This window comes from Fundulus heteroclitus, unplaced genomic scaffold (assembly GCF_011125445.2).
Source record: "Fundulus heteroclitus isolate FHET01 unplaced genomic scaffold, MU-UCD_Fhet_4.1 scaffold_76, whole genome shotgun sequence".
Lineage (NCBI taxonomy): Eukaryota > Metazoa > Chordata > Actinopteri > Cyprinodontiformes > Fundulidae > Fundulus > Fundulus heteroclitus.
The window spans coordinates 979,485-991,831 of record NW_023397208.1 but is presented as its reverse complement, the minus strand read 5'-3'; positions in this window follow the sequence as shown (position 1 = coordinate 991,831).

Genomic DNA, 12,347 nt, shown 5'->3' with positions numbered 1-12,347 from the left:
GGATGTGCTCTGCCGCAGTAAAGCCCTGTGCAACACCAACAATTTAGGCACACAGTTGTAATTACTGGAGGTGGTGGTGCATTACAAAGCCATGTTCGCTAGATCGAATCCCTCCCACTTAATCTCTATTGAATGAAATATGCAATGCGATACAGGCGGGAAAAAGCTTGTAAAAGTGTTTCTACCCTTTTTAGACGATTTTTATGTTCTGTCCTAGCAGAGCCACGAGCTGCAATGTATTTTAGTGGGATTTCACATCAAAGACCAACACAAGTCAGAAAATGGCACATGGCTTTCCAGAGCAGAGTACATTCTGACATTCCCAAATAATGACACCTTGTAAAAAAATGAAAATGTATCTGAAAACGTATCAGGACAAAGCAATGCACCTGAACTAGCAGACTGGTCAAGTAGAGCCATGATCAGAACTTAAGGTGCCCATGGTGACTCTGGAGGAGCTGTAGAGAGCCACACCTCGGGAGGGAGAATCTGTTTACAGGACATCGTTAAGACGTTGCTAGAATAAAAGCTGTTGTTAAACTTTGTCCCATGCGCAGTTTTCCACAAACCAAGTACAGCATGTGGAAGAAGGTGCTCTGGTCAGACGAGATCAAAACAAAGCTTTTTTGACCTACCTGCAGAACAATGTGTGGCGAAAAAACTAACGCCCCGCCTCACCCTGAACGCGCCACACCAGTGGTGAAACATGGCGGTGGCCGCATCATGCCGTGGGTAAAACCTTTATTCGGCAACGGCTTGGAAGCTGCTCAGAGTTGACGTGAAGGTGGGTGGCAATCCTGGGAGAAAAACATGTTAGATCCCGCAGGAGGAAAGAGAGTGGGACGAAGGTCCATCTGCCGTTAGGATAAAAATTCAAACTTCAAAGGACTTGTAGTTTCACACTGGTCAGATTTTTGAGAACCACGCATTGTTTTCCTTCTGCTTTACAGCTTTGCACGTCATACTGCAGGACTATCACCAAAAATCACATCAAAATAAATGGGCCTGTGATACTAATGTGACAAAAACGTGAAAAAGCTTAAAAGTAGTGAATAGTTTAGCAAAGCCCTGTATTTTTTTTTTTTTTTTTTTTTAGATTATTATTCAAAAACTAAGTCAGTTGACTAAGAAAAGTCAGAAACCTCAAACACTTCTGGGTTACCTGCCAATCTGAAATAACAGGAAGCCGTGAGAACTTTTCATTAGATAAAGCAAACTCTTTTTCTTTTTTTTCCTCTACAGATGAAGGCACGGTGGGGCGGGTAGACGTTGAGTTGTGCTTTCGTTTGCGACAGGAACTGACATGTGCTGCAACCTTCCTGTGTGACACATGGCACGCCACAGTGACAGATGGACAAACTGAGATACAAAAAAGGGGAAGGTAATATATATAAAATAAAAGGACTAATTATTAAGCCCGGGGCCTGAAAGAAAACAGGGAGAGACGTTGTGCAGCGTTTGCCACCGGCGGCTCTCTAAAAGTGGCTGCAGAAAAATAAACCGAGTTTATGTGGACTCGTCACCCCTCCATTGTCATTGTAGCAGCAACGCATGCTTTAGCACGCTTTGAAAGCTGAAGGACTACAACGTGACAGACTCAGGTTAAAGATTATAGTTTACGTCCAGTGTGATTGCTAATATGTCTGCAGTTGAGATGTTGACAGACAAGGCAGTTAATTCAGTCTCTGGTTCCTGTTGTGTGTTATTTACATCCCTAAATAATACACAGCACAAGATCCTAAAATAACCCCCCCCCCCACACACACACACTCACACACACACAGCCTCCTCACTGCTTCTTACAACTGTCCCGTCTGAAGAGCCGTCTGCTTTAATGTGAAGCTCAGACCAGCAGCTGTGTGTGTGGTCTCTGTGCTCGGGTCATGGACGTGTACTGCAGGTTGTTAGCAGGTGCCGTGGCATTTTTATTTAAGATTTTGGACCTAATCTGCTTTTCTTTAACCTTTTATCGGAAACTCTCGACAGTTCAGGATGAGAGGACTTTTACCCTTCCGGCAGAACCGAAATAGTGCACCGCCGATTATTCTGATCGGGCTATAGATAGAAATAGATCTGCTGCCATGCGTTCTGCTTTTTGAGAGCCCGCTCAAACTTGAACTGCTGCTCTGTGCTCTGGCCTAACCCGCTGAATACAAAGGTCAAGCCTGTCACATGTTTGGGAGCTTTATTGGAGTCCCTTTTTTTTGGCTGTGATTTCTTTCTTTTTTTTTGTTTGTTTTAGCGAGAGCTCTCAGCGGCTTCCTTATCTCCAGTTTCCCCCACATGATCTCGTAGAGTCTTCAGCTTTAGGCGGAGATCCAGCGTGGCCGTTTTTCAGAACCGCCTTTGTGTGTGAGGGACTCTGCTCCAGCGCATGCGGCACACACTGTCATTTGCTACAACCTTTTTTTTTCGTGTAAAGTGACCGAACTTGCTTGCGTATACAGTTACGCTGCTCCTCAGGGGAAGAGGGTGGGGGGGGGCTGGAAGTCACCAGCAGTAGCAGAGCCCAGCCCGTCTGAGCTGCTGGAGAATGGGAATATGCTGAGCCATCTGCAGCATCACGCCTGCTCATAAAATGCATCTCTCTTGTGCACAGGCACACCTAGCAGGTACACATTCCTGCAGAATCTGTCGCTGAGGCCACGTTTGGTGTGCATTATGTTTATGTATCTCAAGTTTTCAGCACAAACAGGGGAGAGCTTCTGTTTAATGATAGACATACCTTGTCTTTGTTTGCTGCTGTCTCTATGGCAACCGCGACAAAGACCCCGCAGCAGATGGCTGCGGCACATTAGGCGCTCTGACACGACTGTCTCGATTCACGTCATTATCATTTTTCACCATTCCTCCACCAAATATCTGAGGAAATATCTATTATCAGCATAGACTAAATCCAAATCAAGAAATGTAAAGTTTGTGTTATGTGGTGTCTGTTTTTTCTGGAGGTCATTGCTCTTGACATTGATATTTTGCCTCAAATTCAAATTTGATCTTATTCTAATTTTTTCTTTTTGACTTCCTAATATTTAACAGCATATACATTTTCATACAATTGGCATTTGGGTTGGGAAACGTTGTCAGCATATAACCAAAAAAACCCGCCGGACATTTTAACAGGCAGATGAGAGTCAGAACATTCTCCCTCTGGGTCCATGAACGGACCGTCCCTTCATAGTTCATACATTGGTTCGGTCACACACGCGCACGCACGCACACACACACACGCACACACACGCACACACACATAGAAAATAGGTTTAAAAGTGCAAATGTTGGACATGGCTTTAGTTACATTAGTTCAGCTGATTATTTAATTGTGTTTAATGGAAATTTAGTGGAGAAAATTGAAGCTGAATCTCCTGAAAACATTTTTCAAAGTGTTACGGTAGAAAAAAAAGAATAGTCAGGGAGAAAAAGGGATCAATTTCTGCTCTAAAAGTTTTTCAAATTCTGCTTATGAAGCAAATACAAGAGTGAAGTTACTCTAGAATTAGGATGACAAACATGCGGCCCGCGGGCCGGTTCTGGCCCGGTTCCAAAAAAATGTGAATAAATGTTTTTCAACATTGTACAATCACTGTGATCAGTTCTTATGCATAATGCACAAGTAAATGTTTAACTGAGTGAAAGTACTGTTGAAGTTGCACATACTTTTCTTAAAAACGCTGAGGTTATTCATAATATATTGTGTAAAAGTGAAATTCATTTAATATAAAAATCAACAACAAGTTCACTTTTATTAGTTCTATTTAATGTTGCAATGAGTTTACTCGTGTGGCCCTCTTGAGATCAGATTAGGCTGTATGCGGCCCCTAAACTAAAATGAGTTTGACACCCCTTTTCTAGAAGGTTCCATATTTTGTTTCCTACGCATTATAGCTCTACATCTATGATCAAAGGTTTATTTGAAACTTTTATTCTTACGAGCTCTTGCACTTCCTTACTCGACAGAAGAATCCCACAGGGATGTGTTTTAGGCTCTGTTTTATACACTGTAGAAACTGCTGGTTTAAAACCCACCCAGTCTAGGCTTCTTTGCTGATTCGGTCCTTGCTCACTTACAGATCGATCTATACAGGACTTAATTTGACACAACAGGGTTGAGTTAAAGGTCATGACTGGCACACTGCATACAGAGCTGGGTAGAGCAGCCAAAGATTGTACAAAGATAAGAGTAGCACTACTTCAAGATTGTTTACTCAAGTAAAAGTAACAAGTGCTTAATCAAGAATTACTCAAGAGTAAAAAAGTATGGTAAGAAAGCTACTCGAGGGTGGAGTAACTAATCATAACAACTGATTTAATATTTCAAAATTATGTTATTAGCCAGGCAGAAATATTAAGTTATGTACAAATTCTGGCATTTTAAAAACTAACATAAAAATATACAAAAATTCTTTAAAGCTTATGAAACTATAGGGTACTTCCAATGACGATATCTACTGTTTACTGTGTGGTTACCTGATCTCCAAATGAGCCAATGAGCTCAGCAGGTTGAAAAAAACATTAAAACAACTAAGCTTGTGTACAAACATGAAGTCTCACTTAGACATAAACTGTAGATATGTGTCTCTCTGGTGCATTTTGGTTAAAAGAAGTCTGTTCTTTATTCACTGACGTTACTCACAGTGGGTAGACTAGCCTAGCCTCGTGAGACCATCCTGATCTCGCGAGCTTTCAAGGTTTCACTCGCAGATCAGTCTGGCTACTCTCCGTTAAAGAAAATTTGGAGCCGTTCACCAAACGAACGTCCAATCAGCGTTGGCTTTGAGGCGGGTTGAGGTGTGACGCAACGAGATGCGGGACAGTTCAGTCTAAAGAACATGGCGGCTTCAGCCGATGAAACTAGCGTTAGTGTGGCTATAGAGCAAGTTTTATCGGAATTACAGAGTATTTCTTTGCTGAGCTAACGAGCCTTTACCTGCAGCAGCAAGAGTAGCTTGGCTTGTGGTTGTGTTTTCGTCGTCGCTCGTAACAGAGTACGTCATATGCTTCGTTGATCTGATTGGTTTATTTGGCCCGTCTATCACCAACATAGGCCAATCAGCTAACCAGTATTTTCGCCCCTTCCCAAAATTACTTCAACGGAAGGTTTCCAGATGGATATGCGGAGCAAATCTATCTGGCGGCGTCAGGTTAAGACTAGCCATAAATCTTACTCAAGTAAGAGTATCGATAATTCTTAATAATATTACTCAAGTAAAAGGAAGTAAAACGACCCCTGTTAAAAAAAATACTCAAGTAAATGTAACTAGTTACCACCCACCTCTGACTGTATGAGGTCTTCTACTGAAATCTGTGCACAAAGTCTGATGCCGGCAACATCCATCCATTTTCCTACACGCTTATCCCTCATGGGGTCGCGGGGGTTGCTGGAGCCTATCTCCAGCTATCAATGGGCGAGAGGCGGGGTACACCTTGTATTGTTGCCAGTCTATCGCAGGGCAACACAGAGACAGACAGAACAAACAACCATTCACGCAAACTCACACCTAAGGAGAATTTAGAGAGGCCAATTAACCTAACAGGCATGTTTTTGGACTGTGGGGAGCCAGAGTACCTGGAGAGAACCCACGCATGCACAGGGAGAAACTCCATGCAGAAAGACTCTAACCCAGGATCTTCTTGATGCAAGGCAACAGCACTACCCACTGTGCCAGCAACTATGTTCACATATCACATATCCCTGCTTAAGAAATATACTTATTTATTCGTCTTATATGTTTCTGCAGTTCAAGTAATGCCTCTGATACATTTCTGTTGATATTTAGATGTATTTCCATTTTGCATTTTCTTTTTTGGATAACTTGCATCTTTTGTAATACAGTGGCCCATATGTGGTAACCACTTGGTAGAAGGGTAAACTTAGACCTGGCTTTTAAAAAGAATAAGGACTTAACGAATGACAAGCCATCCAGCACCAGAATGGTGAACTCCTTTGTTCTGCGAATCCTTCCTTCACAGTTCACCTGTATGCGTCACGGTTTATGCAAAAACCAGAAACTCTGAAAATATGCAACTTTTATTTAAGATATTCCAGGAATTTTAGTTAGTATTGTTCATTCATTGTGGGTCTTTAAAAGTGGTTGATACAAAATATAAAAAAAAATGCTGTTGCAACTGCAGGTGGGCAATTCTGAAGGTTTTACTGGTATCTAATGTTTACAAAAGAAAGAGAAAATGGGTCGGATCAAATTGCTCAGTTGTGGCTCTGTAAATACCTTCGAAAATTTGCAATATGCATCAAAGAAAAGTTATCCCCAGAATATCCATATTTGTGTTCATTCAAATAAAATAAAATCTTTTCTCCAGATAATTCAGTCTTCACTGGCCAAACGTCCTGTTGTGGTGTAATTAATAATGCTCACAATAAAACAAGCATTCTGACCTGTGATCAGTTCATTATATATGGCTTCTGGTTGATATGCTGAACTTGATAAAACAGTTTGTTTCTATGCACTGCGGAGTAAATTCATCTGCAGTTTCGCCGCTTCACCCTTTTATCAGATTGTCAGACTATTATCAGAACTTATGTCAACAACATAAATGTCAAAGCATGCGGGATATGAAAACAGTTGCAACAGAGAAGGAGCCATGACACCATGTTGTCATTGGCAGAAAACACACAAATACTTCCATCCACTTGCTTTGCATTGAAGCTGCATGAACACTGAAACAACTAAACATCATATCCCAAAACCAAATTCCAGTGCCAACCTGATCACCGACAACAGCAGCAGCAACTCAATCACGTCTTTGTCGAGGCCTCCGATCTGGCCAAATATGTAGCCAGACAGAGGCCAGATGTTGCACACACAAATCACAGTTCTGTACAACAGCTGGTCCAGATGGAGCTGTGCTGTGGACATCGCCAAGTTGTTGTCAATACCCTTACAGGATCTGCCACAGCAACTGCAACCCATAGCTGAAACATCAACAGTCATGAAGTAGGTGCACAGCATCAACCGTCTTGGTTGATGCTATCGCAATAGTTATCACATACAGTATTTTTTAATGTTTGGGCTTATTAATCTGAACTAGTCCTCACAGCTCTTGAACTTCCTCATTAATATCAGGAATTCCACAGGGTTGTAGGTTAGTCCCCATTCTATACACTCAGATTTGGATTATTTCCACCATGCTGGTCAAATATGAAGAGGGTTATGGGTTTGACCCGGGATGCTGGGTCAGCCCAAAAAATGTGTTAGAGTGACTAAATCAAATGTTAATCTTCCCCCAGAGTGGTTAAACCATAATCTGGATTACTAAAAAAAAAATGACTATTTGGGTTCAAATAATTTCAACCTGGTTGTTTTATGACTTTTAATTTAATTCAGCATTATACACTTGCTTGCAAAAGTATTCATACCCTTTGAACTTTTCCATATATTGTGACATTACAACCACAGACATGCATATATATTATTGGAATCTTATGTGAAAGACCGACACAAACCGGTATACAGTAATGAAGAAGAAAATTATACATGATTTATTTTTTATATTATTAAAAGCTGAAAAGGGCATTGTGCAAAGGTATTCAGCCCCTTGTGTCAATACATTTGTGGACCACCTTTTGGGGTATGTCTCTACCAGTGTTGCCCATCTAGTGACTGAAATTTTTACCCATGCTTCTTTGCAAAACAGCTCAAGCTCAGTCAGATTAGTGGAGAGGGTTTGTGAACAGCAGTTTTTACATCTTGCCACCGATTCTTGATTGGGTGTAGATCTGGACTTTGACTGGGACATTCTAACACATGAATATGTTTTGCTTTAAACCAATCCATTGCAGCCCTGGCTTTATGTTATCCTGCTGGAAGGTGAACCTCTGCCCCAGTCTGAAGTCTTTTTGCAGACTCCAGCAGTTTTTTCCCCGAAGATTGCCCTGTATTACGCCACACCCACCTTCCTATTAATTCTGACCATCTTCCCTGTCCCTGCTGAAGAGAAGCACCCCCAGAGCATGATGCTGCTACCACCGTATTTGACAGTGGGGGTGGTGTGTTCAGAGTTAAGTGCAGTTTTAGTTCTCCACCACACATAGTGTTCCACATTTTAGCCAAATGTTACATTTTTGTCACAATTTTCTTTCCACTCGACAATTGTAAACCACTTTGTGTTGGTCTTTTACACAAGATTTCAATAATATATTTATGTTTGTGGTTGTAATGGGACAAAATGTGGAAAAGTTCAAGCGGTGTGAATGCTTTTGCAAGCCACTGTAAATGTGTTGATTAAAACATAGACCATCACAAAATATTTAAAGGCACTTTTATTGACAAAGAATTGAAGTTGGTTACAAAACAAATCATACTCATTACCTAACAGCATATAAAAATAATCCTGTTTTTTGTTTCACTGCAAAAATTAAGTTAATTATAATAATTTTGAAAAAACAAACAAACACCAATTGCAAATTTAAAAAAAGGTTGTCGCTGGAGTTGCACAAAATTTGAAATTGCATTTGTCATCTCCACACGTGTGTGCAATATTACATTTGTAAAGGACTTCTTGGATGCAATATTTGGATGGATAGAGTATTTCAAGCATGCTTTCTTCATAGTCTGAATATGCATTTGGGGTTTGAGCGACTAACTGATCTTAATCATCTACTGTATATTTCTAGCGGCTGAGATCTTAAAGATCCCAGATAGTGCAGAAGGCATTGTTCAGTGCTAAAGAAAGAAAAGACGTAGACATGTTTATCTGATGTCTTGCAGTCCTAGCCTGTCTATATTGACATCCTGAGCAATTCTTTGATAAAAGGGCGACTGCTGAACATAGCTAGAACCAGCAAAGGCTCAGCGAACAAACTGGTTTTCTTTATTTTCATAGTACTTACTACAACCCGCTGACATTAACATTATGACATATCATTTTAACCACCTTACTATGTCTTATTTCATCCAGTCGAAGAGGTTCTGACTGGTCGGATCTTTGTATAGGTCAAAACGGTGGACTCTTTTTAGTCTTTTCCCTAACCAAGCAGAAATACTGAATAATAAACCCAGTCTTTGGATTAAAGAAATAAACTAGCACATTTTGTGTCTATCCTCTACCCTCTGTGTTTGTTCTCGTACTATAAACACCATTACTGAGTTGTCAGAAGGCACAAAAGAAGTTGGACTGATCAATGAAGAAAGTGAGTCTGACGAGAAAGTGAAGGTTAAGAGGCTAATAGGCCTGAGTGTTAAAAAACGTCTTGGCTGCAAACGAGTAAAAAGCTGATAATTGATTTCAGGAGGAATGAAATGTCCACCTGCTCATGACAGTTGGCAGAGAAAAGTGTGGTGTGTGTGGGGGGGGGGGAAATACCAAGTTTTAGCTTCGGGTACACACATTTCAGAAAGCTTTCAGTGCTGCCATATGGAGAAAGCCCAACAGACACTGAATTTCCTGGGAAGTCTGAGAAAAAAAAACAAAAAACGAAAACTCTTCCAAGAGCTGTTTATGTCTTTCTATTGCTGCACCAATGGGAAAAGCCCCTGTCAGATCAGCGTCTTGTTAAGGCATGCAGCTTTGCAGGAGATAAGGGAAGTCACTGCAACAGGCTGCATTAAAGACATTACCTGCTGCCTGTTCTCGAAGGCAAACACACAACCCTGCGACCTGTAGAATATACCCTGCACTCTGCTTCCACCCCGCGCATCAGCTGTTTGAACTCCAGGCAAACCTGCGGGTCCAGCAGAGCATGTCCTGCAAAGATAGGACAGACTCACCACTTCAAGTCAGCTCTGGAATCATGCGCTAAAAACTATTCTGATGATTAAAAAACTTTTACATTTTTTTTTAAATAAATAATGCTAATTCTTCATTTGTGTGCCTTTCATTTTAGGAAGTAAAATGATTTTGAATGTGTTATCTCCACAGCGACATTTTGCCTCATTGTGACTCATGGCTTTTACTTATCAGGTCATTTTAGCAACAATGTGTCCCTAAATCAAAAAGTCATATCTTTGACATTTGTTCCATTTCATCTGATCGGCAGCACAAATGATTGTCCAACCTTCTCAGCTCCCTTGGTTAACTGTGGTGTTGGATAACGTATATTGAGCAGAAAGACGGTTCCCTAACAGACTCATTTGCTTATTATCTATCACACCCGAGCATTGCTTCTGGATTTGCCACCAAATGCCACTCCACGGGCCAACAAGTCCGTCCCACTGCTGCTTTTCTGTCTTTCTGTTTTCTAAATACCCTTTTCAGCCAAAACAGGAAGTTTATTTGCGCACGGCCAAAGGAAAAATTTCCCCTTGGGATTACAGCATGACTGTTACACACGGTCCGTCCAGTTCATCGTCCAGAAGAGAGTCCCAATGTTCATTCGGGGCATACTTTAAATTCCTGAACAGACAAGTGAAATAAACAACTCCAGTTGTCTAAATTGGATCTTTCTCCGTGTGTCAAAAAATAAAATCGCTAAGGACTTTATCCATTAGTAACCTGGCTTATTTGTTTTCTTCTTTGTGCTCAAACTCAGCCTCACAAGGACAGCTAGAGAAAAGCAGAGAGAGACTTTAAAGTGGAGTAACAGAGGGTGTGACCTTAATCCCACAGTGGGAAAGAAAGAAAAGCACACACACTCACACTCACATACACACACACCTCTGGTCTATCCAGTTTCTACTTGGTCTCTCATAGGAAAAGTATGCTGAAGGTTAAACTTGCGATAAACACAATGAAACTTGTGTAATCCACTTCTTTATACCCAAAGAAGTGAGTCACCATTGAAGCCGGTCACTTTCTCTGCAGGAGGCCGTCATTCATAAAATAAGGGCGTGGACGCCTGTTTGATTTATCCTGATATTCATACTTGAGTCATCGCCCGTTACCCTCTCTCTCTCTCTGTGTGTGTGGCTGCAGCACTTTAGTTAAATGTGCGAGCGAGAGCACGCTATATTTCACCTCTCTCCGATTTACATCTCCACATTTTCATAGACAAACGTTTTACTGGGGCCAATATTACCGCACGCTGCGGAGTCACGCGGAGTACTGCACGGGGCATATACAAGCCCTTACGTGTTGCACCGGGCCACCAGAGCACATTTTAAAGCTTCTGTTTCAGACAAAGGCAACCACAGCGCTGTGGAGACTGAAGATATTCCGTTACTGAAACCTCTTTCCCAAAAAGTCTGCAGTCGAAGACATAACGCCGGAGCCCTCAGGGGCTAAACACGGGACGTACAAACGTTTATGTACGTAGTGTGTTGGCAAAGTAACTCACACGTATGAACTTTTCCCCATTTTTGCAAGATTGTACATAGCCATAAACTATTTAGAGAACGTTGGTGAATAAACAGAATCATGAAGACCAAGGGACACACCAGGCAGATGGGGGACATAGTTGTAGAGAGATTCAAAGCAGGAATAGGTTATAAAAGAACACCCCACGCTTTGAACATCTCACAAGTTCCTATTCAAGCCATTGGCTGATCTAGGTAATGGTAGGGCACAACCGGCGCCTGCCAAGCCAATGGCCGTCCTCCTAAACTGACACATCAATCAAGAAGAGCATTAATTAGATAAGCAGCAAAGATGCCCATGGTAACTCTGGAGGAGCTGCAGAGATCCACAGCTTACATCTTATACTCCAGTCTTGCACTTCACAAATCTGGCTTCTATCGAAGATTTAAGGAGGGAAGAGGCAGAATTTCTCTTGTTATTGTCCCCAGTTAGAGCTTCAACTATCTGCAGTATATGCCTGTTGCTCTTTCTCCCTAAAGCTTTATCTGTTTCCCTTTAAGACTTAGACACAATTCATGGGTGAAATAGTTCCAAAAGGACATTGGTGGTAACCAGGAAAGCGAATAAATAAATAAAAAGCAAAAATGACATAAAATAAAAGTGTAAAAAGTTGTAAAGATTTAGGAGGTTAAATTTCAGATTTCAGAAGAAAAACAGACATGTTAACAAATATGGTCTTTGTGTAATTATAATTTCAAAATTGTGTTAATTTGAACAGAAAATAAGAAGAGACAAGCAGTAAAATTTAACAATCTTGACAAAAAAAGAATATTTTGATGATAATAATAATAATAGCAGAACGTGACAGCGAAAAACATAAAAAACACAGCATCAATAATCACTTTTGCATCATTTATTCATCAAAATAGCTGGGGTAGCCGATCAAATACTCGAATAATCGAAATACTTGAGTGACAAACACCATTTATCTGGTAACTTGTCTATTACTTATAGTTAAAAAGTGTCTCTCATACCGTGCATGAGGGACACGGATGAGCTGGAGAGCTCCTTCAATGACCGACCCCACAGCAGCATCCCAGGTGCACCAAGGAGCGTTATCACAGATCCTTCCTCCCAGTCGGTCCGACTTTATAACCACC